At 43.2% G+C, this 21,331-nt stretch overlaps 1 pseudogene; it reads left to right on the top strand.

The window, feature by feature from the left end:
* The first annotated feature begins 660 nt into the window (after positions 1 to 660).
* LOC123067878 (uncharacterized) overlaps positions 661 to 21,331 on the top strand; it is a 53,868-nt pseudogene continuing 33,197 nt past the window's right edge.

Below are 21,331 nucleotides of genomic sequence, written 5' to 3'. Positions count from 1 at the left end.
TGTATAGACCAACATCATTTTTTTTCTCTAGGGTTTGGGTGTCCTCGAGAGTTTTGGTCGAGCGAGAGGGCCGAGGGGGGTATATCGACGACGACAGAGGAGAAGATCGAAGAAAAAAAGAAGAAAAAAAAGAGGACTCCTCTATTCCTTTCTTCTTCTCCTCTTCTTTTTCTTCTTTTTTCCTCTTCTTATTTTACTTCTTCCTCTACACTAAACTAAAATGCACTAACCTAAAACCTAATACTAACAACATAAATAAAAAATTAATACATATATTAAAAAACATACATAAACAAAAAAATGTTATGAACATTATATTTAGGTTGTTAGTATATACACATACATAAACATACATATATACACATATACACAAAAAAATACACATATATACACATACAAACACATATATACACATATACACAAAAAATGCATATATACACATATACAAAAAATGCAGGGCAGGGGCGGCGGCGCGCGGCGGCCGCGCAGGGCAGGGGCGGCGGCCGCGCAGGGCAGGGGCGGGGGCGCGAAGGCCGCGCAGTGCAGGGGCGGCGGCGCGGCGGCCGCGCAGGGCAGGTAGCGAGGCAGGTGCTCACAAGGGGGTGGCGGGGCACGATGGGCGGCGTCGGGGCGCGGGGAGCGGCGCCGACGTCGGGGCAGATGGCGTCGAGGGCGGCGGGGACGACAAAGTTGAGCACCCTGACAGCGTCGGAGGCGGCGATGACGGTGAGGTGGACCAGCCTGATGGCGTCAGAGGCGGCGATGACGGTGAGGTGGACCAGCCTGATGGCGTCAGAGGCGACGGCGACGAGGCAGATCGAGCAGCGGGTGTCGGCCGGAGAAGAAAGGGGTGTATTTTGGAGAAACTGCTAAGTGCTAGTTATATATGGAGAGAATTGGTCCCGATTCGTGAAACCAACCGGGACCAATGCCCCCTTTAGTCCCGGTTGGTGCCACCAACCGGGACCAAAGGCCGTCCCGGTTGGTGGTACCAAACGGGACTAAAGGGTGGGCATTGGTACCGGTTGGTACCACAAACCGGGACCAATGCCCCCCTTTAGTCCCGGTTGGAGCCACCAACCGGGACCAATGGTCGTGTGCTGGCACGGTGCGGCACGAAAGTTTAGTCCCACCTTGCTAGCTGAGAGGGGAGCGCAGTGGTTTATAAGCCCCACTCCCGCACCGCTCTCGAGCTCCTCTCCACTGCAGGCTTACATGCCTACTTACCACTGCTTTGCCTGATGGGCCAACTCGGCCTCCTGCGGGCCTGAATCCTGGCCCATGGTTGGTTTCTAGTCGTATTCAGGCCGTGGGGGCCCAGTAGGAGGCACTTTTTTCTTTACTTATTGTTGCTATTTTTATTTTTTCCCCATCTTTTTGTTTTGTTTTCTGCATTATTTATTTTCTTTTGTTTTTTTGCTTTATTTTTTAATTCTTTTTGTTTTAGTTTTAGAAAAATTATAAACTTTTTGTTAGTGCCATTAGTTCTCAAATTTGAAAACACTTTTTTTGTTTCGTGCTTTATTTATTTTATTTTATTTCTACTTACAACCAAAATACTTATTGTTGCTATTTTTATTTTTTCCTAGCTTTTTTGTTTTGTTTTCTGCATTATTTATTTTCTTTTGTTTTTTTGCTTTATTTTTTAATTCTTGTTGCTTTTAGTTTTAGAAAAATTATAAACTTTCTGTTAGTGCCATTAGTTCTCAAATTTTAAAACACTTTTTTTTTTTTTGTTTCTTGCTTTATTTATTTTATTTTGTTTCTACTTACAACAAAATACTTATTTTTGCCATTTTTATTCTTTTTCCAGTTTTTTTGTTTTGCTTTCTGCATTATTTATTTTCTTTTGTTTTTTGCTTTATTTTTTAATTCTTTTTTGCTTTTAGTTTTAGAAAAATTATAAACTTTCTGTTAGTGACATTAGTTTTCAAATTTGAATACACTTTTTTTGTTTTCTTTTTGCTTTATTTATTTTATTTTGTTTCTACTTACAACAAAATACTTATTGTTGCTATTTTATTTTATTTTCCAGTTTTGTTGTTTTGTTTTCTGCATTATTTATTTTCTTTTGTTTTTTAATTTATTTTTTCTAAAACCAGATTAATGGTATTACGAGGGCCGAACCATAAGACATTAAAGCATTTCAAATGAACTCTGAAAAAGTTGAAAGTTGAAAGTTGGCATGGTATCACGAGGGCCGAACCATAAGACATTAAAGCATTTCAAATGAACTCTGAAAAAGTTGAAAGTTGAAAGTTGGCATGGTATCATAATTTCATGTGTTACAAAGTTGGCATGGTATCATCATAATAGTTGCGGGAGAAAGTCTTCACTTTTTCTTCGCTTGTGTCATTTGCTTATTGTGCCGTAACCATGGATAATCTTCATCGTTTATCAGGGTGCTGGGGTCATCCTTGACTTTGAAGGGAGGAATTTCATGAAACTTTTCATAATCTTCAGACATGTCTGTCTTGCCATCCACTCCCATGATGTCCCTTTTTCCTGAAAGAACTATGTGGCGCTTTGGCTCATCGTATGATGTATTCGCTTCCTTATCTTTTCTTTTTCTCGGTCTCGTAGACATGTCCTTTACATAGATAACCTGTGCCACATCATTGGCTAGGACGAACGGTTCGTCAGTGTACCCATGATTTTTCAGATCCACTGTGGTCATTCCGTACTGTGGGTCTACCTGTACCCCGCCTCCTGACAGATTGACCCACTTGCACTTAAACAAAGGGACCTTAAAATCTACTCCGTAGTCAAGTTCCCATATGTCTGCTATGTAACCATAATATGTGTCATTTCCATTGTCGGTTGCTGCATCAAAGCGGACACCGCTGTTTTGGTTGGTGCTCTTTTCATCTTGGTCAATCGTGTAAAATGTATTCCCATTTATCTCGTATCCTTTCCAAATCATTACAGTCGAAGATGGTCCCCTGGACAACAAGTACAGCTCATCACAAACAGTGCTGTCACCTCTGAGACGTGTTTCCAACCAACTGCTGAAAGTCCTGATGTGTTCACATGTAATCCAGTCGTCGCACTGCTCCGGGTGTTTGGAGCGCAGACTGTTCTTTTGTTCATCGATATACGGGTTCACCAAGGTAGAGTCTGTAGAACTGTGTAGTGTGCTTGAGACCAAGAATATCCGTCCCTGCATATTATTGAGTCCCTTCCAAGCGTGCCTTTTCCAGTCAGTCTCCCCTCATACCGCGATTTAGGGAGACCTATCTTCTTAAGGCCAGGAATGAAGTCAACACAAAACCCGATGACATCCTCTGTTTGATGGCCCATGGAGATGCTTCCTTCTGGCCTAGCGCGGTTACGGACATATTTCTTTAGGACTCCCATGAACCTCTCAAAGGGGTACATATTGTGTAGAAATACGGGGCCCAGAATGAAAATCTCGTCAACTAGATGAACTAGGACGTGCGTCATGATATTGAAGAAGGATGGTGGGAACACCAGCTCAAAACTGACAAGACATTGCAGCACATTACTCCTTAGCCTTGGTATGATTTCTGGATCGATCACCTTCTGAGAGATTGCATTGAGGAATGCACATAGCTTCACAATGGCTAATCGGACGTTTTCCGGTAGAAGCCCCCTCAATGCAACCGGAAGCAGTTGCGTCATAATCACGTGACAGTCATGAGACTTTAGGTTCTAAAACTTTTTCTCTGACATATTTATTATTCCTTTTATATTCGACGAGAAGCCAGTCGGGACCTTCATACTAAGCAGTCATTCAAAGAAGATTTCCTTCTCTTCTTTGGTAAGAGCATAGCTGGCAGAACCTTCACACTGCTTTGGAGGCATGCCATCTTTTTCGTGCAAACGTTGCAGGTCCTCCCATGCCTCGGCTGTATCTTTTGTCTTCCCATACACACCCAAGAAGCCTAGCAGGTTCACGCAAAGGTTCTTCGTCACGTGCATCACATCGATCGAAGAGCGGACCTCTAGGTCTTTCCAGCAGGGTAGGTCCCAAAATATAGATTTCTTCTTCCACATGGGTGCGTGTCCACCAGCGTCACTCGGAACAGCTAGTCTGTCGGGTCCCTTTCCAAAGATTACGTGTAAATCATTGACCATAGCAAGTACGTGATCACCGATACGCATGGCGGGCTTCTTCCGGTGATCTGCCTCGCCTTTGAAATGCTTTCCTTTCTTTCGACATTGATGGTTGGTCAGAAGAAATCGACGATGGCCTAGGTACACATTCTTCCTGCAGCATCCCAGGTATATACTATCGGTGTCAAGTAAACAGTGCGTGCATGCGTGGTATCCCTTGTTTGTCTGTCCTCAAAGGTTACTGAGAGCGGGCCAATCGTTGATGGTCACGAACAGCAATGCCTTTAGGTGAAATTCCTCCTGTTTGTGCTCATCCCATGTACGTACATTGTTTCCATTCCACAGTTGTAAAATTTCTTCAACTAATGGCCTTAGGTACACATCAATGTCGTTGTTGGGTTGCTTAGGGCCTTGGATGAGAACTGGCATCATAATGAACTTCCGCTTCATGCACATCCAAGGAGGAAGGTTATACATACATAGAGTCACGGGCCAGGTGCTGTGATTGCTGCTCTGCTCCCCGAAAGGATTCATGCCATGCGCGCTTAAAGCAAACCATACGTTCCTTGGGTCACTTGCAAACTCAGCCCAGTACTTTCTCTCGATTTTTCTCCACTGCGACCCGTCAGCGGGTGCTCTCAACTTACCGTCTTTCTTACAGTCCTCACTGTGCCATCACATCAACTTGGCATGCTCTCCGTTTCTGAACAGACGTTTCAATTGTGGTATTATAGGAGCATACCACATCACCTTCGCAGGAACCCTCTTCCTGGGGGGCTCGCCGTCAACATCACCGGGGTCATCTCGTCTGATCTTATACCGTAATGCACCGCATACCGGGCATGCGTTCAGATCCTTGTACGCACCGCGGTAGAGGATGCAGTCATTAGGGCATGCATGTATCTTCTGCACCTCCAATCCTAGAGGGCATACGACCTTCTTTGTTGCGTATGTACTGTCGGGCAATTCGTTATCCTTTGGAAGCTTCTTCTTCAATATTTTCAGTAGCTTCTCCAATCCTTTGTCAGGCACAGCATTCTCTGCCTTCCACTGCAGCAATTCCAATACGATACCGAGCTTTGTGTTGCCATCTTCGTAATTGGGGTACAACCCTTTTTTGTGGTCCTCTAACATGCGATCGAATTTCAGCTTCTCCTTTTGACTTTCACATTGCGTCCTTGCATCGACAATGACCCGGCGGAGATCATCATCATCGGGCACATCGTCTGGTTCCTCTTGATCTTCAACAGCTTCGCCCGTTGCAGCATCATCGCGCACATCATCTGGTTCCTCTTGATCTTCAGTAGCATCACCGTATTCAGGGGGCACATAGTTGTCATCGTACTTTTCTTCTTCGCCGTCTTCCATCATAACCCCTATTTCTCCGTGCCTCGTCCAAACATTATAGTGTGGCATGAAACCCTTGTAAAGCAGGTGGGTGTGAAGGATTTTCTGGTCAGAGTAAGACTTCGTATTCCCACATATAGGGCATTGACAACACATAAAACCATTCTGCTTGTTTGCCTCAGCCACTTCGAGAAAATCATGCATGCCCTTAATGTACTCGAGGTGTGTCTTGAACCGTACATCCATTGCCGGTTCATCTGCGTGCATTATATATAATTAAGTGTGTCAAAAATCATTACAGAACATCATGAATAGATAATTAAGTGACCAAATTAATAGAAGTTCATCATCACATTAAAAACAAAGTACATACATAGTTCTCATCCAACAACATAAAGCTCTGTAGAGCACCTAAATTAATTAAACCATACATTGAAACTATGTAAAACATTTCAATGCGAAAACAAATGCGATCATAATCGCAACCAATGTAACAACTGATCCAGCGGCATAATGATACCAAGCCTCGATATGAATGGCATATTTTCTAATCTTTCTAATCTTCAAGCGCATTGCATCCATCTTGATCTTGTGATCATCGACGATATCCGCAACATGCAACTCCAATATCATCTTCTCCTCGTCAATTTTTCTAATTTTTTCCTTCAAGAAATAGTTTTCTTCTTCAACTAAATCTAACCTCTCGACAATAGGGTCGGTTGGAATTTCCGGTTCAACAACCTCCTAGATAAATAAAAACTATGTCACGTTGGTCGGCATAATTGTCACAAACAATAGATGAACCAATAGTTATGAAAAGATAATATATACCACATCCGAATCACATACAGGACGAGGGCCGACGGGGGCGGATACCAAAACCATCGCACTATATAAGATGCAATAATAAAAGTAAGAAAATTATACAAGTATCTATATAAACATACAAGTAAGAATTTTTTTTCCTTTCAGAAAGAAGATAAGAACAAGAGGCTCACCATAGTGGTGCCGGCGACGAGATTGGCACGGGCGATCGACGGCGGTGAAGACGGGACGGGACGTGACGGACCGCTAAACCTAGACAAATATTGAGGAAAATGGAGCTTGGAGAGGAGAAAGCTTAAGTAGTGTGTCTCGGGCATTCCATCGAACACCTCGTGTGCATAGGAGGTGAGCTAGAGCACCACAAAGCTCTCTCCTCGCCGGCCACGAAAAACAGAGCAGTGGGAGTGCTCTGCTCGCGGGCGAGGGGTATATATAGGCAATTAATTGGTCCCGGTTCATGGCACGAACCGGGACTAAAGGGCAGCCTTTGGTCCCGATTCATGCCAACCACCGGGACCAATGGTGGTGGGCCAGAAGCGAGGCATATTGGTCCCGGTTCGTCCCACCAACCGGGACCAAAAGGTCCAGACGAACCGGGACCAATGGCCCACGTGGCCCGGCCGCCCCCCGGGGCTCACGAACCGGGTCCAATGCCCCCATTGGCCCCGGTTCTGGATTGAACCGGGACTAATGGGCTGACCTGGCCTGGACCGTTGCCCCCTTTTCTACTAGTGCCGGTTGCTCATCAGCATGAACATTCAGTTCTAAAAGGCAATTCCAACATCTCGCTCCTTCACTCTCCTCCTCTAGTACCCATTTGACATGTTTGCATGCATTGCTATGTTTTCTTCTAATCCTTTCATGCCGCAATGAAATCTGAATAGATGATGGGTAGTAATAGTAAATTGGAAAGGAAGAAGTATGTAAGACCCTCCGGCATAAAACGAATGCTAACTACAAGTTTGCCCCTAGCTAGCATGTGACACATAACCGCGTACCCCAGCAATCATTAACCCATTCTCTCACCTAAATATATCATTTTTAACATACCTCTGTGCAGAGACACTGAATTGAAGCATTATGACATTGGTTGGGGCTAAATTATCCAAACAGGCAGGAGATGTGCCACTAGATTACTCCCCGGGTCCAGATACCATCTCTGGGTCTTCATGAGCTCTGAGTAGATTGCAAATGAGGGTTTTGCGAGGAGAATAAAAGAGGCAAAAATTGATCAGATTTGCATAAACTTAAATTCCTCATGTACCGTTTTCAGTTTCGGCATGACATGTAGCAGTGAAGTAGTTTTGGTTGATATGTAATGCTATCTTATCACCTCAAAAATACCTTAGCATTGTAGTTGCCTTCCCTCCTCAGAAATACTTGGTGGCCGCGATTAAGGATGGCAATTTTACCCACGGGTACGGGTACCCGCTGGTACCTTACCCGAATGGGTAGGGTATGGGCACACTTTTATACCATTGGGTAGTACCCATACCCTATCCGTTAAGTCATGGGTAGGGTACGCTTATAGACTTGTACTCGCGGGTATACCCATACCTTGCCCGCTTGTGACCTAATGTTAAGTTGTCATCAATTAATCATTAATTTGACATGTGACTTGTCCACTCCTATTGACTTATGAGTATGTTGTACTAATCTACCTGTTATTGAGTTAAGATAACTGTTTTTTGTCAAATGTGCTATCAATTAGTGTAGAAGTGTGAACAACTCATGTACTATTTGTTCTACCCGATGGGTACCCAATGGGTACGGTTATCCGTCGGGTATGGGTACACTAGTAGAAAACAGGGCATACATTCGGGCCATATAAGCCCATTAGTCCTGGTTCAGTCACGAACCGGGACCCATGGGCCCATTGGTCCCGGTTGGAGAGGCGGGGGGGCCTGCCGGGCCTCGTGGGGGCATTGGTCCCGGTTCGTCCGGCCCCTTTGGCCCCGGTTGGTGGGACGAACCGGGACCAATGGGCCTCGCTCCCGGCCCACAACCATTGGTCCCGGTTGGTGCCTTGAACTGGGTCCAAAGGTTGGTCTTTAGTGTCGGTTCAAGCCATGAACCGGGACCAATGAACCGGCCAGGGGAGAGGGCTTTTGTGTGTAAAACATTAAAAGCAAAAAGAATTTTCATAAAATAAATTAAAAAATAAGAAAAGAAAAGAAAATAAATAAATAGAAACAAAATAAACTTTAATAAAGTAAAATAAACAAACTGTAATAAAATAAATAAAAATAGAATAGTAAGTAGAAACAAAATAAAATAAAAAAGCCAAAAAAGAAAGAATTTTCATCAAATAAATTAAAAAATAAAAAAAGAAAAGTAAATAAATAAGTAGAAACAAAATAAACTTGAATAAAGTAAAATAAATTAAATTTAATAAAATAAATAAAAATAGAACACTAAGTAGAAATAAAATAAAATAAAAAGCCAAAAAATAATGAATTTCCATAAAATAAATAAAAAAGAAAAAAAGAAAAGAAAATAAATAAGTAGAAACAAAATAAACTTTAATAAATAACTAAAAACAAAATAAAATTCTATAAACCTCTAGTATTATTGAAACTAAAATTATATAAAATTTATGCAACTAAAATTATCAAAGTATTTTCGGTTCAAAATATTAACATAAAAATGAATTACATGAAACACAACAATATTAAATAGCAGGAAGAAGAATCACTCAATAATCTATTTTTATAGTAAAGTTATTCAGAAACTAGTGGTTCACACAAATTTAAAAAAAATCAAATTTAAACTATTTAAATTGGAAAACAAATGGCACTAAACAGAAAGTTTATAATTTTTATTACCTAAAAGCAATAATAATAACATGAAAAACAAATTGCTGTAAGTATAAAAAATAAAAAATAAAGCAAAAAAGAAAACCAAAAAATTAAAAAGTGCCACCGACTGGGCCACCACGACCTGAATACGACTAGAAACCTAACCATGAGCCAGGTTTCAGGCCCGCAGCAGGCCCAGTAGGCCCACAGGCACAGCGTCACAGAGTTTAGGCCCGTAAGCGTGCATTGGAGAGGCGCTCGAGAGGGCAGCGGCAGTGGAGTTTATAAACCACTCTAAGCCCCTCTCAACTAGCGAGGTGGGACTAAACTTTTGGCAGCGACACGGGCAGCAATAGGCCTTTGGTCCCAGTTGGTGGCACCAACTAGGACTAAAGGGTGGTATTGGTCCCAGTTTGACGCACCAACCGGGACCAATGCTCCCCCTTTAGTCCCGGTTGGTGCCACCAACCGAGACCAAAGGCCTCTGCTTCCCGCCCTTTGCGCTGCTGAAAATAGACCTTTGGTCCCGGTTGGTGGCACCAACCGGGACCAAAGGCCTCTGCTTCCCGCCCTTTGCGTTGCTGAAAAGAGACCTTTGGTCCCAGTTGGTGGCACCAACTGGGACCAAAGGGGGGCATTCGTCCCGGTTCGTGTCACGAACCGAGACCAATACTCTGCGTATATAAGCAGGACTTGTAAATGTTTCAGTTTCATTGACCATTTGCCCCCGACAACGCCGAACTCATCGATGCCAACAGGCTACCCATGCTCGCCATCGCCGCCCAGCGGTCGCCGTCGCCTCGCGGTCGCCGTCGCCTTCGCCGCTCGCTCCTCGTCGCCGTCGCCCCGCTCCCTTGACCTTCCACGACGCGCCGCCCCGGCCCGTGTGCCCCTTCCCCGATGCGCCGCCCCGTCCCGTGCCCTTGCCCCGACACTGCCCCATGCCCCCGGCGTACCCCGTCCTCGCCCTGCCCCGACCTCACGCCGCCGCCACGTTCGGTTTGGCCGCCGGCCTTCCTATTTTTTTCATATATATGATGTTTTTTCAGATTATATGTATATGCGTGATTACATTTATGTGTGTATATATGATTACATGTCCTGTTTTTTTCGTATGTATGATGATTTATTTTTTGCATTATTATAAAAAATTATATATGTATGTATGTTCTATGTGTATATATGTTCATATATGCAAAAGTAGATTTTTAGAAAAGTTTCATCTATGTATGTTGTCTGATTTAGTGCATTTTAGGTTAGTTTCATTTTTAGAAAAGTTTTATATATTTAGGAAGAAGGAAGAGAAGGAAGAAGGAGGATGAAGAAAAAGTTTTATATATGCAAAAGTTACAGCTTAGAGGAGAAATAAATAAGAAGAGGAAAAAAAGAAAAAAAGAGGGGGTGGGCGGTTCATATGATGTTTTTTGTGCATGTGATATTTTTTATATGATGCTTTTTTTATTTAGGTTGTTAATTAGTAGATGTCGACTTTAGGTTAGTGCATAGGTTAGTAGACGAAAAAGTAAAATAAGGAAAAGAAAGAAAAGAGGAAGAAGAATAAAAAGAAGGAGTGGAAAAAGGAAAATAAGAAGAGGAAGAATGAGAAGAGAAGAAGAGGAGAGGAAGAGGAGGAGAAATAAATAAGAAGAGAAAAAAAAGAAATAAAAAGAGGAGAAGAAGAAAGGAATAGAAGAGAAGAAGAAAAAATAGAGTAATTTCTATTTTTTTTCTTCTTCACCTCTATTCCTTTCTTCTTCTCCTCTTTTTTCTTCTTCTTTATTTTTCTTCGATCTTCTCCTCTATTCCTTTCTTCTTCTCCTCTTTTTCTTCTTCTTCATCTTCTTATTTTTTATTGGGTATGTCGTTGTCGATATACCACCTCCCCGATAACTTCGACATGAGGGGGTGGGGGGGGGGCGAGGGTCATCGAGGGGTCGAGGATCGCCGAGGGTTACTTTTGCCTAATGATGAAAACATAGTTTCGTTGAATCCTTTGACACTATAGACCCTAGAAGCGCTGCCGAGGCCGCCCAGATTTACCAAGTTAAAAGAGCGTTGTCGTCGAGGCCACCCCGAACCCTTGAAGCGTTGCCAAGGCCACCCCAAACCCTAGAGAAGCGTCGAGGCCACTAATTATATAATTCCTTGTTGAGATTAGCTATAGCTAGGTCTACGTTTGCCACTAATATATCCATCTGTCATGTTTGTATAATAATTGCCATGTTGTAATATTTGCAGAAACTATGGAGCACGGCCGACACGAGGAAGCAGAACGGGTATTGGGGGACATAATCGCAGGCGGAGGTGATGTCATGTCGTATCTCAACGAACCCGATGGTCTGGAAGGAGAGGGTGAAGCAAGCTACGGTTATCGAACAATGGAGGAGTGATACGTCTCCAACGTATCTATAGTTTATGAAGCATTCATGCTATTTTATTATCTGTTTAGAATGATTATGGGCTTTATTATACACTTTTATGTTACTTTTGGGACTAACTTATTAACCGGAGGCCCAACCCATATTGCTGTTTTATTGCCTGTTTCAGTATTACAAAGAAAAGGAATATCAAACGGAGTCCAAACGGAATGAAACCTTTGGCAACGTGTTTTTTGGAAGATTATCATCCTGGAGGCTTGGAGATCAAGTCAGAAGATCCTCGAGGAGCTCAGGAGATAGGAGGGTGCACCCCCCCTATAGGGCGCGACCCCCTTTCTCGTGGACCCCTCGAGCACCCCCCGACCGACTTCTTTCACCTATATAAGCCTACGTACCCTACAACTATTGAAAATCAAGATAGATCGGGAGTTCCGCCGCCGCAAGCCTCAGTAGCCACCAAAAACCTCTCGGGAGCCCGTTCCGGCACCCTGCCGGAGGGGGATCCTTCACCGGTGGCCATCTTCATCATCCCGGCGCCATCCATGACGAGGAGGGAGTAGTTCACCTTCGAGGCTGAGGTTATGTACCAGTAGCTATGTGTTTGATCTCTCTCTCTCTCTCGTGTTCTCTCTCGTGTTCCCTCTATGGCACGATCTTGATGTATCCCGAGCTTTGCTATTGTAGTTGGATCTTATGATGTTTCTCCCCCTCCACTCTCTTGTGATGAATTGAGTTTCCCCTCTTGAAGTTATCTTATCGGATTGAGTCTTTTATGAGAACACTTGATGTATGTCTTGCCGTGCTTATCTGTGGTGACAATGGGATATCGTGTGCCACTTGATGTATGTTTTGGTGACCAACTTCCGGGTTCCGCCCATGAACCTATGCATAGGGGTTGGCACACGTTCTTGACTCTCCGGTAGAAACTTTGGGGCACTCTTTGAAGTACTTTTTGTTGGTTGAATAGATGAATCTGAGATTGTGTGATGCATATCGTATAATCATGCCCACGGATACTTGAGGTGACAATGGAGTATCTAGGTGACATTAGGGTTTTGGTTGATTTGTGTCTTAAGGTGTTATTCTAGTACAAACTCTTGAATAGATCGATCTGAAAGAATAACTTTGAGGTGGTTTCGTACCCTACCATAATCTCTTCGTTTGTTCTCTGCTATTAGTTGCTTTGGAGTGATTCTTTGTTGCATGTTGAGGGATTGTTATATGATCTATCTATGTTATTATTGTTGAGAGAACTTGCACTAGTGAAAGTATGAACCCTAGGCCTTGTTTCCTATCATTGCAATACCGTTTACGCTCACCTTTACCACTTGTTACCTTGCTGTTTTTGTAATTTCAGATTACAAATACCTTTATCTACCATCCATATTGCACTTGTATCTTCATCTCTTCGCCGAACTAGTGCACCTATACAATTTACCATTGTATTGGGTGTGTTAGGGACAGAAGAGACTCTTTGTTATTTGGTAGCAGGGTTGCTTGAGAGAGACCATCTTCATCCTATGCCTCCTACTGATTGATAAACCTTAGGTCATCCACTTGAGGGAAATTTGCTACTGTCCTACAAACCTGTGCACTTGCAGTCCCAACAACGTCTACAAGAAGAAGGTTGTGCAGTAGACATCAAGGAGGAAGGACATGATTATGATGGCTCCGGTGACCGAATGCCGGTGCAAGAAAGAGACCGTGATGACGGCTCCGGTGACCGAACAGAGTCCGGCTAGGTATATATATTAATTAAGCCTATGCTGACTAGCTAATTGATGCATTCATTGTTTTTGTATCTACATATATTAACTCTCGTCTTTCTTCTTATTTCTAGCCCTCCGGATCGAGCACAACTTCGGTAAAGAGACGCGGCCCGAAGAAAAAGTTGCGCTCGGATGAAAGGTCCACGATCACAGCAATCGCGCGCGATGGCCAACCGATTGAACCCCTCCGGACCAAGCATGCATTTACTGCTCAGTGTGGGGTTCTTGTTAGGGACATGATCCTGATCAGCATCGAGCTATGGAATCAGCCTAAGAAGGAAGAGCTTCAAGTTTCTTTTGTCGAAGATACACAAAAAGAGGATCTTTGGAATGCGCTGAAAGTAAATTTCACCCTACTGGAAGAGGAGGATCCGGAGAATCCAGTTATAGAGCCATTGATCAAGACATGTGCTCTCAAGAAGATGGCAGATCTATTCAGGAGGTGGAAGAATGAGTTGTCGACCAAAAAAAGACACCATAATTCATTGGCCAGTATGAGAAGTTCAGAGATCAATGGGACACATTTGTTGCCAACAAGACATCAGATAGGAGTAAGAAGATGTCAGCGACAAACAAGATAAATGCTGCAAAGAAGGAGCATCATCATCGCACGGGGTCAGGTGGCTACCTCAAAGCCCGGCCGTTGTGGGCCAAGGCTAAGAACGACCTGCTTGCTAAAGGGGTCGAACCAGAGACATTGAACTAGTGAGACCGTCCAAGGACTTGGTTCTTCGGGGTTGGCAGAACCTTGGACCCTGTAACAGGGAAGTGCGTTTGGACGAGAGAGCAACTGCGAATACCCGTCACGAAGCTTCAGGACTATATCGCCGTAGCGCAGGATGGGAGGTTCGTTCCAAATAGAGAGAAGGACGAGCTCACAATAGCCCTCGGGAATCCTGAGCACCCTGGATGGACACGAGGCACGCCAGGCTCTGTTCCGTGGAAGGTTGGGTTTCCGGATACAGTCGGTTACAAAACCCAAGAGAGGAGGAGGAAAGTGGAGTAGAGCAAACTACAGGAGCTGCACGCAAGGGTACGGAAGCTAGAGGAACGAGATGCAGTTCGAAGCAAGCGACATGTCGAACCTACCCCCGAAGCTACCCCGTCATCTCAGCGGAGAAGCAGCGTGGCTTCCACCTAGCTGCTTTAGCTGGAGCCTGTCTTCATGGCTCCGGCTAGCTACCCCATGGATGCTATCACGGAGTCTCAACATTGCCACCTTATGACGTAATGGCAGAACTACAAAGTCAAGGAGGTTGTCGCTTTGTTCGACCTCCTGAACCCGGCGCAACTTTTCACTGTCGTCCAATTCCAGAAGGACATACTAGGGTGACGGTGGATGAAATAACGGAGGGATTTGAGGAGCTTGTTCTTGACCACCCTACCGGTGAAGGGGAGACTCGGCTGGGTTCTGCTCTGAAGACTCCAGGCCTATGGCGGAAGGAGCTCATCAACCTTCCGAACTGGACGCCTCCGTCTCCTCCTCCCCCGGCGAGTCAGGGCACTCCACCTCCTCCTCCGCCTGCTCCTCTGGCGAACGATCAGGGCACTCTGCCTCCTTCTCCGGTGTGTGGCGGCACTCTGCCTCCTTCTCCGCCTGCGCCGGCGCGCCCGACCAGCCAGCCTCCTTCTTCTTCACCTCGTCAGCAAGGGTGGAAGAGACACGCCGCCGCTCCGGCTGCTCCGGCGCGTCGTAGTCCTTCTCCTCCGCCTCGTAAGCAATGGACGAAGACAGCCGCAGCCGCTTGGCCTGCTTTGCCATCTAGCAGTACAGCCAGCGGTGGGAGGCAATACAGTTTCGGTCCATCTCTCAAGACTCCAGAGAAGTTACCATACGAGATGACCGCACAGGAAAACGAGGAGATCTGTCAAGCCCAAGTGAAGTACTACTTTGAAACGCAAAGAGCTAAGAGACATCCACCTCCGGAGGAGAAGATAGATCCGGTGATAGCAAAGCGCACTTTGGATACCCTGCAGTGATCCACCACCGTCTCTGCCGCAAACAAACTATGAGAACATTACTAAGAAGACATATAAGGAAGCAAAGCGGTAGGGAAGTACTTGCAGTGACAAAAGGTTATACGAACGAAGAAGTGGGAAAAAATTCCCCAGCTCGGCGAACAAGCGAACCAATCGTGCCCCCCACTCAATGTGTCTAGCTATATCGTTGCTAGTCATCCGGGGATCTTGCCCCATACCAATCCTACAGATTACATGCACGACGACAATGCACATTTTGATATAATGGAGGTGGACGAATTCAAATACGAGTACGGGAAGCCTCTCGTCAAAGATGGAACTACTCTAACATCGATGATGCAAAGATTCCACGATTGGTACATGGAAACCTGCAGAAAGCAGTCAGCTAGGAAGAAAATCGATACTTTGACACTGAAAGTTAAAGAGGATTAGCACGACCTCGTTGGAATTGAGGAGTTGTCTGTTCCATTTGATGAGTTCTTCTAGTTTTTCAATCTAAAGGCCCTCGATAAATTAACGGTCAGTTGCTACTATCTGTAAGTACTACTTCTATCATTAAGTCTCTATATATAGCTTAGCTCTTTAATTGCATGTATATATAATTACCCTCACTATATTATGCATATTGAAGATCGTCGAATGCAGAAAAGCTGAAATGTATGATATTGGGTTCATTAACACAAATCTCAGAGATGAATTTATGGTTACATTTCATGCCAAAGAAACCGAGGACAACTTGCTATGATCGTTGGAAATAAATCGAAACAAAGATAAAATACTCTTTCCTTACAACTTCAAGTGAGTGTTACTATCTTGTGCATATTCGATTTCCCTTCATTATTACTCAAGGTTATATTAATTAATGTAATTGATGAGTTATGCATGCGTGTGCAGGTTCCACTATATTCTCCTAGAGATTAAGCTCGAGCAGGGACTAGTAAACGTCTTAGATTCGAGACGAAAAGATCCCGAGGATTATGCGGACATGTCTAAGATGCTCGAGAAGTAAGTTGAATCGATCATTATCGCACCATATCGGCAACTTTGTTCATTTCACGATATCAATTAATTGTTTTCTTTGTCTCGCAGGGTTTGGAAAGTATTCACCGCACAAGTTACTTCATCGCCACGAGATCTGCGATGGAAATACCCAAAAGTAAGTACTACTAGCTAGCTAGTTCTGCGCATCTCTCGTTGATTCTAGCTACTTTCATCAATGCCATTTATAATGCTTCATTATTAGTTTGATTGACCTCTATTTCTCGTAAAGTGCTTGTGGCAGGACCGGCAATAATTATTGTGGATACTACGTGTGTGAGTTCATCTACAACGTGATGGCCAAGAATAGGCGGGGCTACTATAAAAGACAATATGAAGTGCGTAAGCAAAAATATTCACAACTTTATTTTATTTCCACCATTTCTGTTGAGTTTCATTCATATATAAGTATTGACCTCCTTATTCAAATTAGATGTGGGAGATGCGGAATGAACTCCTACCAGAAGATCGGATGCGAGCAATTCAAGAGGAATTGGCAAGATTCTTTCTTGACCACGTCATCAATAAAGCCGGAGAATACCACCATGCATGTGGATGTTGAGTTCATATGTTAGGGTATTGTAAGAGATCTTACGCATTGTATATATATATATATATATATATATATATATATATATATATATATATATATATATATATATATAGCCAGTAGCATCCGTAAGATATACGAAAACTTGTTGTTCGACCAATCTCTCGGAGAAGGAGAGGTCGATCACTTCTGTATATGTTCATGACGATCTTCTGTACTTGATAGTTTCCTTCATTTGCTTACTAGCTAGCTAGCGCGTCGAGTCCTCTCTATACGTAGCGTCGACCAAGCATGGAGATAAGAGAGGACATTTCTCTCTATTATCTAGCTAATACAATATACGAAACCCCTAAATTAACCCTACAAAACCCCCCAACCCCCCCCCCCTTCAGAAAAAACAAAAAACCTAGGACCTTGAATGCTGACGCGTGCAAGCTTTTTGGTCCCGGTTGGTGGCACCAACCGGGACAAAAGGCCCCCCTACCTGGGCAAGCAGCAGCGGCCACGTGGAGCCCCTATCTGTCTCGGTTCCTGGCGAACCGGGACTAAAAGGACAGGGCTTTAGTAACGACCCTTTAGTCCCGATTCGTGAAACGGGACAAATAGCCCTCACGAACCGGGTCGAATGGGGGTTTTTCTACTATTGGTAAGGGTAAATTTTCATACCCATGGGTAGAATTTTATACCCACTGACTATACGGATATGGGTATGGTATTGCTCTACCCTGTCGGTACACTACCATTGCCATCTTTAGCCACGATATTGTACACACAAGTTACGTGGTCGAGATGACGTGTTTCCATATGCCTTCCCTCCTCAGAAATACTTGGTGGCCACGATATTGTACATACAAGCCATCATTTAGTGTCACCTCTCTCTCTCTCTCTCTCTCTCTCACCAAGGAGCTTCAACCACGTTCTTGTTAGCTTGGCTGCTAATGTTACAAGAAGTACTCCCTCCGTTTCTTTTTAGTTTGCATATAAGATTTGGTCAAAGTAAATCTTTGTAAAACTTGACCGGCTTTGTAGAAAAAACATCATCATCTACAATACTAAAGTTATATGGTATAAAAATTAATTTCATGATGCATCTCGCAATACTAATTTCATATTATGAATCTTGATAAATTTTTTCACAAACTTAGTCAAAGTTAACAAAATTTGATTTTGACCAAATCTTATATGCAGACTAAAAAGAAACGGAGGGAGTATACTACAGAGGTAGTGTGTCCTCCTTTATAAGTGTTCGTGACGATTAGACTAAGGATGGTTGGTGAGCACATTAGCTTTTCAGCCATTAATTTTGCAACCAAATCCTAAACTCTGAGGAAATGAGCCTTAATTGACCTTTATCCTAACAGGTTTGGTGAAATTTTATGTGCTCTGATCACATTAGCTCACTCGGGCCTCTACAACACTGAGTTTTCAAGTTAGCCAATGTGCACACCAACCTTCCTCAGAGTTAGCATGACTAGCACCTATAAAGGAGGCACTATAGTATACTTCTAGTAGCCTCTAAATATGTTATCTGCATGATAGTACTAGTAGCCGAAAACACACAATCGGTGTCCCAGAAGCCAAAGAGCAATTGAGATAAGCAATGGATTGCATCGGCGCAATCTATTATGAAACAAAAATGGGAGGCATATGGAAAACCATAATCTCGGAATATCATATGGGACACAGAAACCATCGAAGACATAGTAGGGAAGTCCATTGGACTAGTAATTTACAACCGCACGAGCGAACTGCGGAAGACAGTGCACATATTTGCCAAAAACAACTCCACGTGATTGAAACAGGAACAAGGAATATTGCCTTGTCAACTTTAACGGCTCTTCCTCCTCAAGCCCGTAAACTACAACACACAATCAACTCACGATGACCTATGACTCATGCACAACGAATTAGTTCAGATACTTGCGTTTCGGGTATACTTTGGACCCAAATTATCCTAGCTGAAATGTAGAATTGTTCTTTATTAAATATAACTGTGTAGCTGTCCTATCGTATCCGCAACCATATTTGCAATTCCCAAATTATTAGTCTTCTCAAGAGGAGGAGGTGTCCCGCAAGGTAGAGCTGATGTTGCTCTCAGTGGTGATGCATTCCGGCACGGAACCACTTGCTCCACACATGACAATCATTGTCCGAGTTTTCTACGACAATGTAATCTTGTGGGCTCGCTTGTTCAGTCTAATGCACGTATGGCTTGATTTAAGCATCGTATAGGAATCAGATGAGATCTGCCATATGTATAGCCTGATTCTTCCAGGCATAGCACCGATGGCCCAGGTTGGAGTACACAAGCTACCTTCTCGCACACCGGTGTCAGCTTCTCGAGCGTAAATGTCGAGTACCCTGCTCAAATGAAGTAGTTCCATGGCTATATGGTGAATGTTAACACTGGCCAAATTGAGCGGCACCCTGCTAAAAAGTAATAGTGGACATAGTGGGGTTATAGCCTGAAATGCTGAATAGAGGACGAGCTCCATGGAGCTATTTTTTCAAACTCAAGGGGAGACAACGCAGCATGCATTTGGAAACAAATAAAATCTTGAAGGTGATGGACAACCTAATTAGAATTTTTACTAGTGCACATTGTTGGCGTGAAAAATGCATTGGAGACCCACATGTCAATATTTTAAAACGGAACACGAATAAAATCTCAACTCCCATAAAAACACACCTAAAAATAACATCAATTATTTCTAATGGAGAAGCATACTGAAAATTTTCGATGATAGTACATATCTGTAATTGGAAGTAAACACTAAAAGCTAGATTGGCATTTTCAAACCCCTGGGGTGGCCATGCAACAAGCATCTGGACTTTGTTGTGTGTGTGTGGGGGGGGGGGGGGGGGGGAAGTAATGGAATGGCCGATTCTCATTCAGTACAACACACAATTAGACATTAAAACACATACCAGAACCTACATGCCCATAGTTTGAAGTGAAACACGAATAAAAACTCTCGTTCCATAACTGCAACATTCAACATGCACTAGTAGAAAACAGGGCTTTGGTTCGGCCAGAAAAGAGCATTAATCCCGGTTGCATTACGAATCGGGATTAATGTGAGGATTAGTCCCGGTTCGAGCGGCTAGGGCACTATACATGCATTAGTCCCGGTTCAAATGGGACCTTTAGTCCCGATTGGTGCCACGAACCGGGACTAAAGGGTGCGATGCCCATTAGTACCGGTTTGTGGCACCGACCGGTACTAAAGGTTAGACCTTTAGTCCCGGTTCGAGCCACCAACCGGTACTAATGGGGTTAGAGGCATTAGTACCGGTTCGTGGCACGAACCGGTACTAAACATCCCATTTTCAAACTCTACCCCCCTGTGGATCGCCTTTTCAGTTTTGTAAAAAGCAAAAGAAAATGATAAAAACTTTAAAAATTAAAATCCTTCGAGATCTAGTTATGTTACTACATGTACTACAGTTAGGAAAATTTAAAAAAAAAATTGGACAAGCTTTGCAAAAAGTGTACGGAAAATGTAAAACGGCTATAACTTTTGACAGCCTACAGCCTGTTTGCAAATTTTCAGAATCCTCAAATTCTAAAAGGAAAAAACTTATGCTCACATTCCAATTTTTTTTTTGAATTTTGGTTAAATCAGGTCAAACATTGGTCAAACTACTTATTCCAGAAGAATTAGTGTTACTAAATAATTTTTCAATAATATTAGTGTTACTAAATAATTATTACAGCTTTTTATAATTTTTGTCAAATCTGGTCAAACCATGGTCAAATTTGGTCAAACTGTGGTCAAACTATGGTCAAACGACTTATTCAAGAAATATTAGTGTTACTACATAATTATTCAAGAATATTAGTGTTACTAAATAATTATTTCAATTTTTTGAATTTTGGTCAACTATGGTCAAACTATGGTGAAACTACTTATTGAAGAAATATAAGTGTTACTAAATAATTATTGTTTTTTAGAATAATAGTTTCAAACTCAAATAGTGAAACGTGTGACTTCAGGCTCAAGCTAAACTCCCGAGGGTTAATAGGATTGACATATTACTATTGTCAGGAAAACAACAAGTGCAGACTAGGAAACGAGGGGGAATAGAACCCGAAAGTTAAGCATGCTCAGGCTGGAGTAGTGAGAGGATGGGTGACCGGCTCAGGCTGGAGTAGTGAGATGATGGGTGACTGGCTGGGAAGTTAGATGATTTGGAATGATGATGGGTGATTAGAGATTAGAGGTTAAATTGAGCAGTGATGAGGGGTTATTAGAGATTAAATTGAAAAATAATTAAGAAATTGGAAAATCAAAAATAAATAAATAAAAAAAATTCAATTTTTCTTTCGTAAAAATACCTTTAGTCTCGGTTGGTAAAGGTGGGAGGCTTTAGTAACGACCCTTTAGTCCCGGTTCCAGAACCGGGACTAAAGGCCCTTGTGAATCGGGACAAATGACCCTTTTTCTACTAGTGATGACATGAACCACCAAGGCTAGTACCCAAACCCTCCACCATATAATGGGTGATGAAACACGAATAAACTTCACGTTCCGCAACTGCAACACTAAATATGACATGAATGCTATC

Source organism: Triticum aestivum, chromosome 3B (assembly GCF_018294505.1).
Source record: "Triticum aestivum cultivar Chinese Spring chromosome 3B, IWGSC CS RefSeq v2.1, whole genome shotgun sequence".
Classification (NCBI taxonomy): Eukaryota; Viridiplantae; Streptophyta; class Magnoliopsida; order Poales; family Poaceae; genus Triticum; species Triticum aestivum.
Note: the sequence above shows the minus strand (reverse complement) of the source record. Positions and strands in the feature narration are given on the sequence as shown.